This window comes from Rhinoraja longicauda, chromosome 21, assembly GCF_053455715.1.
Source record: "Rhinoraja longicauda isolate Sanriku21f chromosome 21, sRhiLon1.1, whole genome shotgun sequence".
Taxonomy (NCBI): Eukaryota; Metazoa; Chordata; class Chondrichthyes; order Rajiformes; family Arhynchobatidae; genus Rhinoraja; species Rhinoraja longicauda.
This window is the reverse complement of record NC_135973.1, coordinates 12,224,498-12,238,657: the sequence shown is the minus strand read 5'-3', so window position 1 is coordinate 12,238,657 and position 14,160 is coordinate 12,224,498.

Genomic DNA, 14,160 nt, shown 5'->3' with positions numbered 1-14,160 from the left:
CAGGTTTGTATGTTAATTGGCTTCAGTAAAAATTGGCCCTCGTGTGAATGGATAGTGTTAACGCATGGGGTGAACGCTGGTTGGCATGGAGGGCTAAAGAGCATGATTTAGCACTGTATCTCTGAAGTCTAAATGTCTAAGCTAGTTCAATGTTATCCCACTTTCTCATCCACTGCCTGCTAGGCCAATGTGCTGCCCCTAGAAATCCAACAATGATAATACTCAGCTTTGTGTAAGAGGGACAAGTCAATAGACAATAGACAATAGACAATAGGTGCAGGAGTAGGCCATTCAGCCCTTCGAGCCAGCACCGCCAATGTGGTAGAGTTGCTTTGCATGTACATCACCTACCAGAGACTACCGGAGGTATCGAAGGACACAAAGTGCTGGAGTAACTCAGTAGGTCCGACAGCATCGCTGGAGAAGATGGTTTAGTTTAGTTTAGTTTAGTTTGTTGCCAAGTGACAGGGTTGTACAGGGTTGTACAGGGTTGTACAGGGTTGTACGGGGCTGTACGGGGCTGTACGGGGTTGTACGGGGTTGTACGGGGCTGTACGGGGCTGTACGGGGTTGTACGGGGCTGTACGGGGCTGTACAGGGCTGTACAGGGTTATACAGGGTTATACAGGGTTGTACAGCACAGAGGAAAATGGTAGCCGTGATCAGCTGCTAGACACAAAATGCTGGAGTAACTCAGCGGGTCAGGCAGCATCTCTGGAGAGAAGGAATGGGTGATGTTTCGGGTCGAGACCCTTCTTCAGACTGATTAGCTGATGTCTGGTGCTAATATGGAAATGTTGTTTCCATTTCCTGGGATGTATATTAGTACAGTCACCAGTGAGGTCCAGAGATGAAATCGATTAACAAAGCAGTTAACTAACTGCAATATTAGCTCAGCAGGGTTCAGCTCTTTTACCTTTGTTTATTCTCTCTGGGAAATGGGAATGGACTAAATATCCAGCCTGACCTGCCAGCCACATCATTCAACTCTGCATTTCTCAACTCTTATTTTCTTTTGTCCATGTTTCTCTCTCTCTCTCTCTCTCTCTCTCTCTCTCTCTCTCTCTCTCTCTCTCTCTCTCTCTCTCTCTCTCTCTCTCTCTCTCTCTCTCTCTCTCTCTCTCTCTCTCTCTCCCTCCCTCTCTCCCCCTCCCTCTCTCCCTCTCTCCCTCTCTCCCTCTCTCTCCTCCCATTCACACATTGGCCAGCTAATCTTATTTACCGCTTAACCCCATGGTCACGCTGGTTTTAGCCTTTCACAAATATCTCCCCTCCCCTCCTCTACATTCCCTGCAGGTTATTGAGCCACTTTGTTTTCCTTCCCAGTTCTGACGAAGGGTCTTCGACCTGAAACGTTAACTCTTGCTTCTCTTCCCGCAGATGCGGCCTGACCTGCTGAGGGTTGCCAGCATTTTCTCTTTCTACTTTACTCCTGACGGCTTGTGAACTGTTTGAGTTTGAGCGTACGGCTTTGAGTGTATAGTTAACAAACAACCGTCTAAAAGTCAGTGGCCTGAGACGAGAAGTCAATGTACGGTGCGCAAATAATCCACGATTCCCTCGCGATCTTTCTGAGAACCTTGTCGAACTTCATGGCAACTCAAGCCTTGGACTTAATGTTGAGACTGACCCTTCCGTAAACCTGGCCAACTGGATTCTCCCGAAGGCAATGGAGAATCTGGTTTGCATTTAAACGTGGGGCCCCAGACACTGAAAAGTGGGGGTTTAACAAAGAGCACATGTTCACTCACCTCAAAACGAGCTGGAAACTCCCTAATGGTGCACAGCAGTGAATGTTACGAGTTAACAAAGAGCTTCGGAGCAGAGCTGTGGAATCTATTAAAGAGCAGAGTAAGAGATTAAGTGGAACCAGAATCAGATAAGCCATACCCTCTGTACTTACTCACATGACGGCAAGTTTCTATCTTCTTGATTGAGGAGTATGATTACAATATCTACTGTAATGTGGAGACTAATTTGGCCGCGACCTTTCTCCATGTCTCATATGTTGACCTTTTAGGCCACTGCAGCTCGCTTTAGTAATTATTCATTCAAATTCAAACAGTTCCCAATTTGTGAGGAGGATCACACTTATTCTGGCCAACCTTCATTCCTCACACTCAGGCAGCAAGTGTTAATCCCAGTGTTCAATTAAGCAGAAATGGGCAGCCTGTCCCTAATGGAAGGTTGAAGTGGTTATCGACAGTGCACTTTGGAGGTATCCATACATCGAGTGAGAAACAAGATAGTTGCAAGCTGGAACAAGCTGGAAAGAGTGCAGAGAAGATTTACGAGGATGTTGCCAGGACCTGAAGGCTTGAGCTTTCAGGAGAGGTTGAGCAGGCTAGGACTTTGTTCCTTGGATGAGGAGTGATCTAATAGAGGTGTACACCATGAGACAAATAGATCGGGTAAATGCACAGAGCCATTGCACCCAGAGTAGGGGAGCCAAGAACCTGGGTACATAGGTTTAAGGTGAGGGGGGAAAGATTTAATAGGAACCTGAGGGGGTCACTTTTCTACCTCATGGGTTTCCTCCGGGTGCCCTGGTTTCCTCTCACATCCTAAAGACCTGCGGGCTTGTCAGTTAATTTGCCTCCAGTGTGTTAGGGAGTGGGATAACATAGAACTAATGTGGATGGATGATCGATGGTCGGCATGGACTCGATGGGCTGAAGAGCCTGTTGCCATGCTGTATCTTTCGAACAACACAATCAATCGATCAAACAATCCGAAGATAGACACAAAAACGCTGGAGTAACTCAGCGGGACAGGCAGCATCACTGGATAAGAATGGGTAACGTTTGGGGTCGGGACATTTCTTTGGACTGAGAGTCCGAGGAGAGGGAGACACAGAGATATCGAAGGGTAAAGTGTGAAAACGAGACATCAAAGGGGACGAAGACCAAGGAAAATGTAGAATTAGCTCGGAGAAGGTGAAAACGAAGCATACAAAGATAAAATGTAACCAGGAAGGGAAGGAGAGAGAGGGAAAGCAAGGGTTACTTGAAGTCAGTGAAGGCAATATACATACAGTTGGGTTGTAAGCTGCCCAAGCAAAATATGAGGTGCTGTTCCTCCAATTTGCGTTGGGCCTCACTCTGACAGTGGAGGAGGCCCAGGACAGAAAGGTCCATCAATCACGCAAGCAACCCTTTACTCTACCAGTCTCAAGAAGGGTCTCGACGAGAAACGTCACCTATTCCTTCTCTCCAGAGATGGTGCCTGTCCCGTTGAGTTACTCCAGCTTTTTGTGTCTGTCTTTGCTCTCACACTCTATACAGTGTCACTCAGGGACAGAACGAGGAGACACTCTGTGCATTCCGCTTATCATCTTATTTAAATCTTGTACCACACATACTTGGTGAAAGGACAATGACTAGTCCGTGCTGGAAATGGAACTTTAACGCCCACAGGTGAAGCTCTTCGCCAAGGTGACTGTCGGTGGTTTCTAATCCTCTGTCATCCAGGGCTTTGAACCAAGTGGACTTCCTGCTGCTCTCACTGCCACTGAATGCCTGAAGAACAGCGCGCTTTGGTTTTACACATCCACCGGGAGAGGTGATTAACGCCATCACACCTCTTCACCCCTCACACCGCACCATCCCTCACACACACTTTCGCCCGACACAACTCACCTCACCCCCTCACGCCCTCATTAGTGCACTGCTCACCCATTGCACTTGACCTGCTCACGCCTGTTCACACCCACTCACCCCCACCCCCCCCCTCCCATCTCCCTGCCTCAACCTTCCACCATTCCCACTCACCCCTCCGTCTCCCTGCCTCAACCTTCCACCATTCCCACTCACCCCTCCGTCTCCCTGCCTCAACCTTCCACCATTCCCACTCACCCCTCCGTCTCCCTGCCTCAACCTTCCACCATTCCCACTCACCCCTCTGTCTCCGTGTCTCAACCTGCCACCATTCCCACTCACCCCTCACCCCACCCTCTCTTCCCTGCAACTGGAGAGGTGGAGGGAGCAGCGAGGACAGTGGGAACATCACTGGGTTTAAAGCCCTGGAAGACAGAGGATTAGGTTGCGCTGTGAGCAGGGTGGACACTGACAGCATTGCCCTCCACAAAAGTGCACATGGATCCCTGAATCACAAGCCACGCACAGCCCGGGGAGCCAACGCCAAGCCGACGAAGGGCGAGCAACTCCACACTGCCCCTGTGTGAATCACCAATGCCTCAGCAATCCACCGCACCACACTCATGCAGGTACCTTCAAATGTAGGCACTGAGGGAAAACACCTTGCAGCGCACCCACGACAGAGACGGCGACTTCAGTCAGCTACCATGGGATCTCCTCCGCTGTTCCAGCAATGCCCCATTGATCGATCTCCACACGCACACACACACACACTGACACACACAGGCGCGCACACACACACTGACACACACACGCGCGCACACACACACTGACACACACAGGCGCGCGCACACACACTGACACACACACACACACACAGCACAGAAGCAACCTGTTAGTTCTGTTGAGCAAATTTGCTATCAGACTTTTCAGATCTTACTCCCACCTCTGTATCAGATGAAGCTGAGGCACCAATGATCTGAGGAAGGTGTGGCCTGCTCCCTCACATGCAATGATACGCTCTATGCTCTTTCCATTCCTTTTATTCTCTCTTAAGACCCTCCCTTATTTTTTTTTGTAATTTTGTCCCGCTTCCTCCTTCCCCATTTATTTACTTAGTTCAGTTCAGTTCAAAGATACAGCCTGGAAAAAAAAGGCCCTTCTGCCCACACTAACACTATCCTACACACACTAGGGACAATTAGCCTACAAACCTGTGCATCTTTGGAGTGTGGGAGGAAACCGGAGCACCCGGGGACAACCCACGCAGTTCACGGGGAGAACGCACAAACTCCGTACAGACAGCACCCGTAGTCAGGATCAAACCCAGGTCTCTGGTGCTGTAAGGCAGCAACTCTATCACTGCGCCACCGTGCTGCCCTTATCTTGCGTCTTCCTTACCTCTGTCCTGTTTTTAATTATCCTTCATATTCCCTCCGCCTCTTTACCCATCCCATACATTTTCAGACTTAATGTATTTATGAGTCTTCGCACTTTCCTTCTCTTCTACTTTGTTGTTTACACATTTCTTCTCACCCCTCTCCAGGACCCTTGTCCCGTGCATGTCAGAGGGGTTGATGTTGTTTGTGGAGTTTCTGAAGGCTTCTGTGCAGGATGGAACTGCATCTGCTGGTTTAAACCGACGATGGACACAAAATGCCGGAGTAACTCAGCGGGACAGGCAGCATCTCTGGAGAGAAGGAATGGGTGACTTTTACCCGAAATGTCACCCATTTCCTGCTCTCCAGGGGTGCTGCCTGTCCCGCTGAGTTACTCCAGCATTTTGTATCTATCTTCCCAAGGCTTCTACAGATACTGCACTAGGAGACAAATCTCCACGTAATTGTTCAGCAAACTCCAAAGACGTACAGGTATGTAGGTTAATTGGCTGGGTAAAATGTAAAAATTGTCCCTAGTGTGTGTAGGACAGTGTTAATGTGCGGGGGTCGCTGGGCGGAGCGGACTCGGTGGGCCGAAGGGCCTGTTTCTGCGCTGTATCTCTAAATCTAAATCTAAATCTAAACAAACAGAGTGCTGGAGGAACTCAGCATCTGAGGATGGCAGTAGACAGATGATGTTTTGGGTCAGGGTCCTTCTTCAGACTCGAGTCCCTCCAGCACTTTGTTCTTTTGCTCAGGAGTCCAGCATCAGCAGTCGGTTCTTCTGGTTGAAAGATGCAGCATGGAAATGGGCTCTTCAACCCACTGGGTCCGCACCGATCATCAATCGGCCATTCTCACGAATTCTAAGTTATCCCACTTTTGCATCCATTTCCCTATGCACTTGGGCCAATCTACAATTGACGTACAAACCTGCACGCCTTTGGGATGTGGGAGGAAAACGGAGCACTTGGAGGAAACACGCGTGGTCAGAGGGAGAATTTGTGACCTTCACACTGACAGTAAGATTGAATCTGGGTACCTGACGCTCTGAGATACAGCTCTACCAGCTGTTCCACTGTGTCTCCATTTGATCTCTCACCGTGCCATCAAAGAAAAAACCTTTCCTTATTTCCAGTATCACCATCCCTCTCTGCTTCACACCAGCGATTATTAATTTAAAAAAGTTGAATGTGGTCTTTTTCTCTTTTGAAAACTATTTTGAAAACCGCAGCTCTTGTCATGTTCGACAGGCAAAGCATGTGCTCACGGCATTCAAAAATTAATACATTTTCAAACCTTTTTGCCACGTGATGACGACCTTTAGCGGTTTCTGACTCACCAGCCAGTGGAAATGTGAAGTAAAATCAACAAAAAACACTGGAAAAACTCAGCAGGTCAAGTAACAGTTCTGACAAAGGGTCATCAGTCTGAAATGTTCATTCTGTTTCTTTCACCACTGCCTGACCTGCAGTTTGACTACAGCATTTTCTGTTATTTCAGATTTCCAATATCTTTATAAATTCATAAGTCACCTTCTTTTGTGTAAGAAAATAACTGCAGATGCTGGTACAAATCGAAGGTATTTATTCACAAAATGCTGGAGTAACTCAGCAGGTCAGGCAGCATCTTAGGAGAGAAGGAATGGGTGACGTTTCGGGTCGAGACCCTTCTTCAGTCACCTTCTATTCTTTATTTAAAAGCTCCCCAATCCTCAAGCTTCCCATTCATCTTTGCAATGTTATATGGCTCCTGTTTAGTTTTACGCTGTATTTGACTTCCCTTGTCAGCCACGGTCACTCATTCTCCCCCTAGAATCTTTCTTCCTCTTTGGAATACAAAGATCCTGCGTCTTCCGAATTATTCCCAGAGGTTCCTGACATCGCTGTTCCACCTTCATTCCTGTTAGATTCACTTTCCAATCAATCATTCCTGCTAGGGTTCCTTTCCAGTTTTGCATTTTAATTCAATTTCCAACAATTGGAAACGGATTTTTCTCCCCATTTACGAATCTAAGCTTCCTCTGCAACACCAGCCATTGTTCATCCTCCATTCAACGGTAAAGAAATCCCTTTCCTTCTCTCCAGAGACGCTGCCTGTCCCACTGAGTTACTCCAGCATTTTGTGTCTGTCCAGTCGGTTCATGTGGCTTCATAACTGACAGGCGAGGAGAGGGACATGGTGTCCAAGGGAGGAGATGACTGAAGGCCGGCAACAGCCTGGGACTTGCCCGATATGGGCACCGCTCCTACAAACTACAGCGTGGTCTTCAAACATGGTGCCAAAACATGGTCCCTCCTGCATGTGGCTCCATAGATTATCCCTGTACACTTACTGATTGGGGGGTCTGGTGATACTCTACTTGACTTTGTAAGGAAAAGAATTTCACTGTCGTTAATAAGTAACAATTATGTGAAAATTAAAAGCATTCTTGACTGTTGACTAACTACTGCCTCTTGTTATTGCAAGGACTTCGGTAGATTTACATGCACACCCTCGGAAGTCCTGACCTTCTTAAACTCAAGTGCAAACAATATTCTAACTGGAGTCACAATAAGTTGTTAGTCTCAGTTTAATATTTTTCTGTGTCAACCCGGTCAAGAAAATCATATGCCTCTCTTGGCAGTTATATCAACCGGTCTCCACCAAAGTAAGACGTGATCTTCTGCTTGGGTAGCTCGTGGTATCGCGCGTGGCTTGTTTCCACTCTGGTTCTGCAGGTTTTGCGGTGACTAATGAAGGACTAATGTAGGACCCAGGAGGGGCAGGAGATGAATGGTGGGTTGGGTGAGCGGTTGGATTGTTTGCCACCATCCCAGGGACTTGAGTTCTTCAGCCATCTTCATTTTCAGTGGCCACAAACCAGGGGTCCCCATGAGTCAGAAAAGATGTTAAGGATGGTACGTTTTCAACAAGGGTGGCACGGTGGCGCAGCAGTAGAATTGCTGCCTTAGAGCGCAAAAGACCCAGATTCAAACCTGACTACAGGTGCTGCCTGTACGGAGTTTGCACGGTCTCCATGTGATTGCTTGGTTTTTCTCCAGGTGCTCCATTCCTTCCACCCTCCAAAGAGGTACAGGTTTGTAGGTTAATTTGTTAATTCGGTAAAGATTGTAAATTGTCCTTAGTGTGTAGGATCGTGTTAGTGTATACGGGGATCTATGGTTGGTGCAGACTTGGTGGGCCGAAAGGCCTGTTTCTGCACTGCATCTCTGAACTAAATTAAACTAAACTAAAGTCACTAAAGTACATCCTTGAACCTTCGTCTCTCCTCTCCTGGAAGTCTCTTGGTGCCCTGGAGCTCAGAGTAAAGCTCTCTTTGTGGGGAATAATCTGTGTTGGGCAAGCGAGCAACATGTGTTGGAACTGGCTCAGGGTCATCGGAGCTCCAGTGCTGGAGATGTTGGCCTGGCTTCAGCTCATGTATCCAATAGCCAAGAGTCAAGAGTGTTTAATTGTCATGTGTACTGAAAATGGAACAATGCAATTGCTACTTGCAGCAGCATAACATAACACAGTACTCAGGTAAAACAATAACCAAAGAAAAATTAATAAATTTAAAAAACCCAAAAGCGGAAAAAAGCCTGAGGTTGTTAACCAATTAACCAATTAGTACAACCAAGACAGGTTGTTTAATTGGTGTTTGTAGTGTTCAAGAGCCTGATGTTTGTTGGGAAGAAGCTGTTCCTGAACCAGTTATGTTTTTCAGACTTTGATTTCTTCTTCCCGATGGCAGGAGCAAAATGAGAGTGTGGTTGGGGTGGTGTGGGTCCTTGAAGATTCTGCCTTTTCAAGTGCCTGCACAAGATCCCTCTGATGGTGGGGAGGGCAGTTTCCACGATGGAGTTGAGCGAGTGGATTTGAGGATTTTGCAGAGGTAGATTGTTGGTACTGCGCCTGTGCCTTAAGACGCCTCGCGGGCCAAGTCTCAGAAGCACACAGGGGGCCAGGGCACCCTGCTGCCAGTCAGAGTTTATTATAATGGATGTGACCAACAGAAGACCTTAAAAATATCAGCAGAACCAGACAAAGTCAGCATGTATTTATGAAAACGAAATGTGTTTTATACACCCACTGGATTTTCTGATAATGAAAACGAAACAAGTGAGCTCACACTATTTCTCATCTTTCTCAGAGATTCTAAAAAATGATCTTAGATTATAATCATTTTTGATTTGAGTTATTTTGGTGCTGAGGCAACATTTTTTTAATCTCTATATTCAAATAGAGCATTTTAGAGCTAGGATTTTATATCTCTCTTAAAAAAGAGCAAGTACATTTCTCAACAGAATTCTCTCAATCTAACCCAAGTCTCCTGAAGAATCTGAGGCTATTGGAAAATATGAGTTAACAGGCCACCTTTAAAATATCAAGTAGTGTAGGAAAATAACTGCAGATGCTGGTACATGTTAAAGTGTGGGGATGGCGGGTCGGCACGGACTTGGTGGGCCGAAGGGCCTGTTACAGTGCTGTATCTCTAAAACGAAACTAGACTAAAAAGGGAAGTAGAGGAATTCCAGGAAATTATAGGTCGGTGAGCCTCACGTACACGGTACTGGAGAGGAACTTGCAAGAGAGGATGTACTTGTATATGTAAGAAAATGGTTAATTGGGGGCAGTCAGCACAGCTTTGCTTCTGGCAGATCGTGTCTTACTAATGACAGATGTTTTTGAAGAGATGATGATGAAGTTAGGGCAGTGGATTTAGCCATTAAATAAAATCAAACCTTCACGTAAACCAAAGGACAGCATTCACCAAGTGGAAGATCTTCCACAGGCCCTGTTTCCTATACTCGCTCTACACTCGTCTTGTTCACTGAAAACAGTTATTACATTATTGTGCAAAAGAATTAATTAAAAGTGGGGTTGGGTATTAATGGTGACCAGCCTCCAGTGGACTAGAAAACCTGCCAGTCCCACACTGCCAAGGCCCAGAGGGTGCCAGGTTGTAATAGATTCCCACACGCGGAGAGATATTTTGGAGGGTACTCATGACTCAACGTATTTCTGAAGCGAGTCTGAAGAAGGGTTCTTGACCCGAAACGTCACCCGTCCTTTCTCTCCAGATATACTGCCTGACCCGCTGAGTTACTCCAGCATTTTGTGTCCATCTTCGTGTAACCCAGCATCTGTGGGGCCTTGTTTCTTCTGTCTACTCCCATTACTGGACTTCAGGCTCTGGTTTCATCTGAACCTACTTCAGCACCCATGCATTCAGTTATTATTGTGTAGGCTGTGAGGAAGCCTCTAGGTCCATTGTAAGGATTCAGGGCCACATTCAGGGCCTCTGTTTAAAGTTCTGCATCCTTGTGTGTTGGGAGACAGTGAGCCTCTGGCACTGTGGAGTTAGTGGCCACAGTAGTAGCCTTAAAGTGAGACATGGCCTTACCTGACAGTCAGAGGTCAGTCCCACCAAGGAGGAGGCCCCTGGTGGACATCCAACATGCTCTGCTCCTTCCTCTTGCACAGAGAAGGTTCAGCCTCCAGCAACCTGCTGGCAGACACACAAGGAGCCCCACAGTGGGGGTGGTAGGACCATGAAGTCCACATGGAATAAGACAAGTTGATACAATGCTTGTTATAAATGGCATTCACAATGGTAATGTTCCCATTTTATGTCTGGATATGTGCAAATTTAGTTTCTTTCAGTCCGAGAGGTTGGACAAACTTGGGCTGTTTTCTCTGGAACGCCGGAGGTTGAGGGCAGATAGAAACATAGAAAAATAGAAAATAGGTGCAGGAGGAGGCCATTCGGCTCTTCGAGCCAGCACCGCCATTCATTGTGGTCATGGCTGATCGTCCACAATCAATAACCCATGCCTGCCTTCTCCCCATATCCCTTGATTCCACTAACCCCTAGAGCTCTATCTAACTCTCTCTTAAATCCATCCAGTGATTTGGTTTCCACTGCACTCTGTGGCAGAGAATTCCACAAATTCACATATATGTGATACATGACATAGATCTGATATATGTGTATAAAATTATGAGAAGCATAGATAGGGTAGACAGTCAGAACCCTTTTCCCAGGGTTAGAATGTCAAAGACGAGGGGGCAGAGCTTTAAGGTGAGAAGGGCAAGTTTTAAGGAGATGTGTGGGGCAAGGTTTTACACAGAGGGTGGTGGGTGCCTGGAACATGCTGCCAGGGGTGGTGGTGCAGATATGACGGCATATAAGAGGCTTTTAGATATGCAGGGAATCAATATCCAGGAGGCTGGGCAGAGGAGATTAATAGTGCAAAGTCAACAATCAATATTAATGTCCCCAAGTCTACATAGTTCAGAGTCTATTTGGAGGTTGTCGTGTTTAATAAGCCTGATGGTTATAGGAGAGAAGCTGCTCCTGAACCTGGATGTTACACTTTTCAGGCTCCTGTACCTTCTTCTTGCAAATCTATATCAATGTATCTCTCAGCCCATGTACAGGACCTCAATACAGGTGCTCCTCAAGCTTACATAGAAACATAGAAACATAGAAAATAGGTGCAGGAGTAGGCCATTCGGCCCTTCGAGCCTGCACCGCCATTCAATATGATCATGGCTGATCATCCAGCTCAGTAACTTGTACCTGCCTTCTCTCCATACCCCCTGATCCCTTTAGCCACAAGGGCCACATCTAACTCCCTCTTAAATATAGTCAATGAACTGGCCTCAACTACCTTCTGTGGCAGAGAATTCCACAGATTCACCTCTCTCTGTGTGAAAAAAAAAGTTCTCATCTCGGTCCTAAAAGACTTCCCCCTTATCCTTAAACTGTGACCCCTTGTTCTGGACTTCCCCAACATCGGGAACAATCTTCCTGCATCTAGCCTGTCCAACCCCTTAAGAATTTTGTAAGTTTCTATAAGATCCCCCCTCAATCTTCTAAATTCCAGCGAGTACAAGCCCAGTGGGTTCCGTTCCGAGAAACCCATTGGAAACCGAAAGTATTGTAAGTCGAAATGCATTGAACACGCGCGATCACGTGTCCAGAAGCGAGTGGCGGCTCGCTACGGGTCGCTGCCGTCTGCACCGTGGTAAAGTCGAACCATCGTAACCTGGGGAGTCCCTGTACTACATCAATAACATGATGAAGGAGATCAAACGATCAGCGTCCTTAGCATCATATTTGGCACAGGCATTGTGGGCCAAAGGCCCTATGTTTGTGCTGCACTGTTCTTTGTTCTATGTCAGGTTATATTCCGGGTGAATGGAAAAATTCTGCCGGACATCAGATGGAGATAGTCGCTGACAAATGCATTCGAAGTCTGCTCGTACTGTAACCTTGTGGCTCAGACTCTGACCCTGCAACAGGAGGTGACAACTTATCAACACGTATCGTCAAGTCTCTTGGCTCTCATTGTAAAGCCAGACAGGTCTGTGGCAACTGTAAGGGCAGCACTTTGTGGAAGCACACTGTGTTCCAATTCACCGGGCTAGACAAGATCAGATAGGAGTCTTCAACCTTGAACTCACCTGACAAAGGGGAGAGTGGTTTCAATCCGTAACACTTCTTCACAGCAAGCACCATAATAAATAAACGTGTCAATGCTGAAGTAGTTACAGGCATTATCTCCGCAGAGCCTCGAGTTCACTGAAGCTTTACACTGGTAGAATATTCGTATACATCGTCGAGAGTGATATTGTCATATATTCCGAAACGGAACAATGCAATTCTTACTTGCAGCAGCACATCACTTGTGTAAACATAGTACTCTGTAAAACCCATAAGAAATAACAAAAAAATGTTCAGTATATATATATATATATATATATATATATATATATATATATATATATATATATATATATATAAAATCAAACAGACAAATAGACAATAATAGCGCAAAGTCAACAATCAAGAATAATGTCCCAAGTCTATATAGTTCGGAGCCTATTTGGAGGTTGTAGTGTCCATTAGCCTGATGGTTGCTGGGAAGAAGCTGCTGCTGAACCTGGATGTGACAGTTTTCAAGGCTCCTCCTGTACCTTCTTCTTGCAAATCTATATCAATGTATCTCTCAGCCCATGTACAGGACCTCATTGCTACATGAATAATATGACTAAGGAGATAAAATGATCAGAGTTCTTCGTGCATGATTCACCACCAGTGCGAAACTCTCACTGTTGATTCACGATTGAGACCACCTCCTCAGAGAAAGGTCAGGCAACCTGTGTTGGCAGTGGCTGCTTAACAGTGGAAACATTCAGCAATCCCCTGTGTGCACGGGCTTGTGGAGAAAGCATTTCAGTTCTCATTTCCCTTCCTGCCCTCGAATACGTCAACGATGAAAGATGTGCAGGAGCATTAGGGGTGATCTTACAGAGATGTACAAAATCATGAGAGAAATAGATCGGGTAGATGCACAGAGTCTCTTGCCCAGAGTAGGGGAATCGAGAACCAGAGTACATTAGTTTAAGGTGAGGGTGTGTAGGGGGAAGGGGGGGGGGGGGGGGGGGAGATTTAATAGGAACCTGAGGGGATAAGTTCTTCACACAAAGGGTGGTGGGAGTATGGAACGAGCTGCCAGAGGATGTAGTTGAGGCAGGTACTATCGCAATGTTTAAGAAACAGTTAGACAGGTGCGTGGAGAGGACAGGTTTAGACGGATATGAACCAAACGCAGGCAGGTGGGACGAGTGTAGATGGGACATGTTGGCCAGTATGGGCAAGTTGGGCCAAAGAGCCTGTTTCATTCTATATGACTCTATGCATTTAAGACGACAGTTAGGAATGAGTCATGAGTAAAAATGCTTTACAGCTTACCGAAGAGATAAGATGTGGCAGACTTATGAAGAAAATATTCCATATGCCTGTATGTTGAGTGGAGCAGAAGGTTGAGAAAATGTTCTCATAGTTGAGTGTAGTTCTTAGACCCTCTTGTAAGTGATCTCTGATATGTAAACCAAGTTTTATTTTAATTCATTTATAGAAGGTGAGACATCCCTTACATCCTTAATTGTCCTTGAGAGTTAGAAACATTGAAACATAGAAATATAGAAAATAGGTGCAGGAGTAGGCCATTCGGCCCTTCGAGCCTGCATCGTCATTCAATATGATCATGGCTGATCATCCAGCTCAGTAACCTGTACCTGCCTTCTCTCCATACCCCCTGATCCCTTTAGCAAAAAGGGCCAAATCTAACTCCCTCTTAAATATAGCCAATGAACTGGCCTCAACTACCTTCTGTGGCAGAGAATTCCAC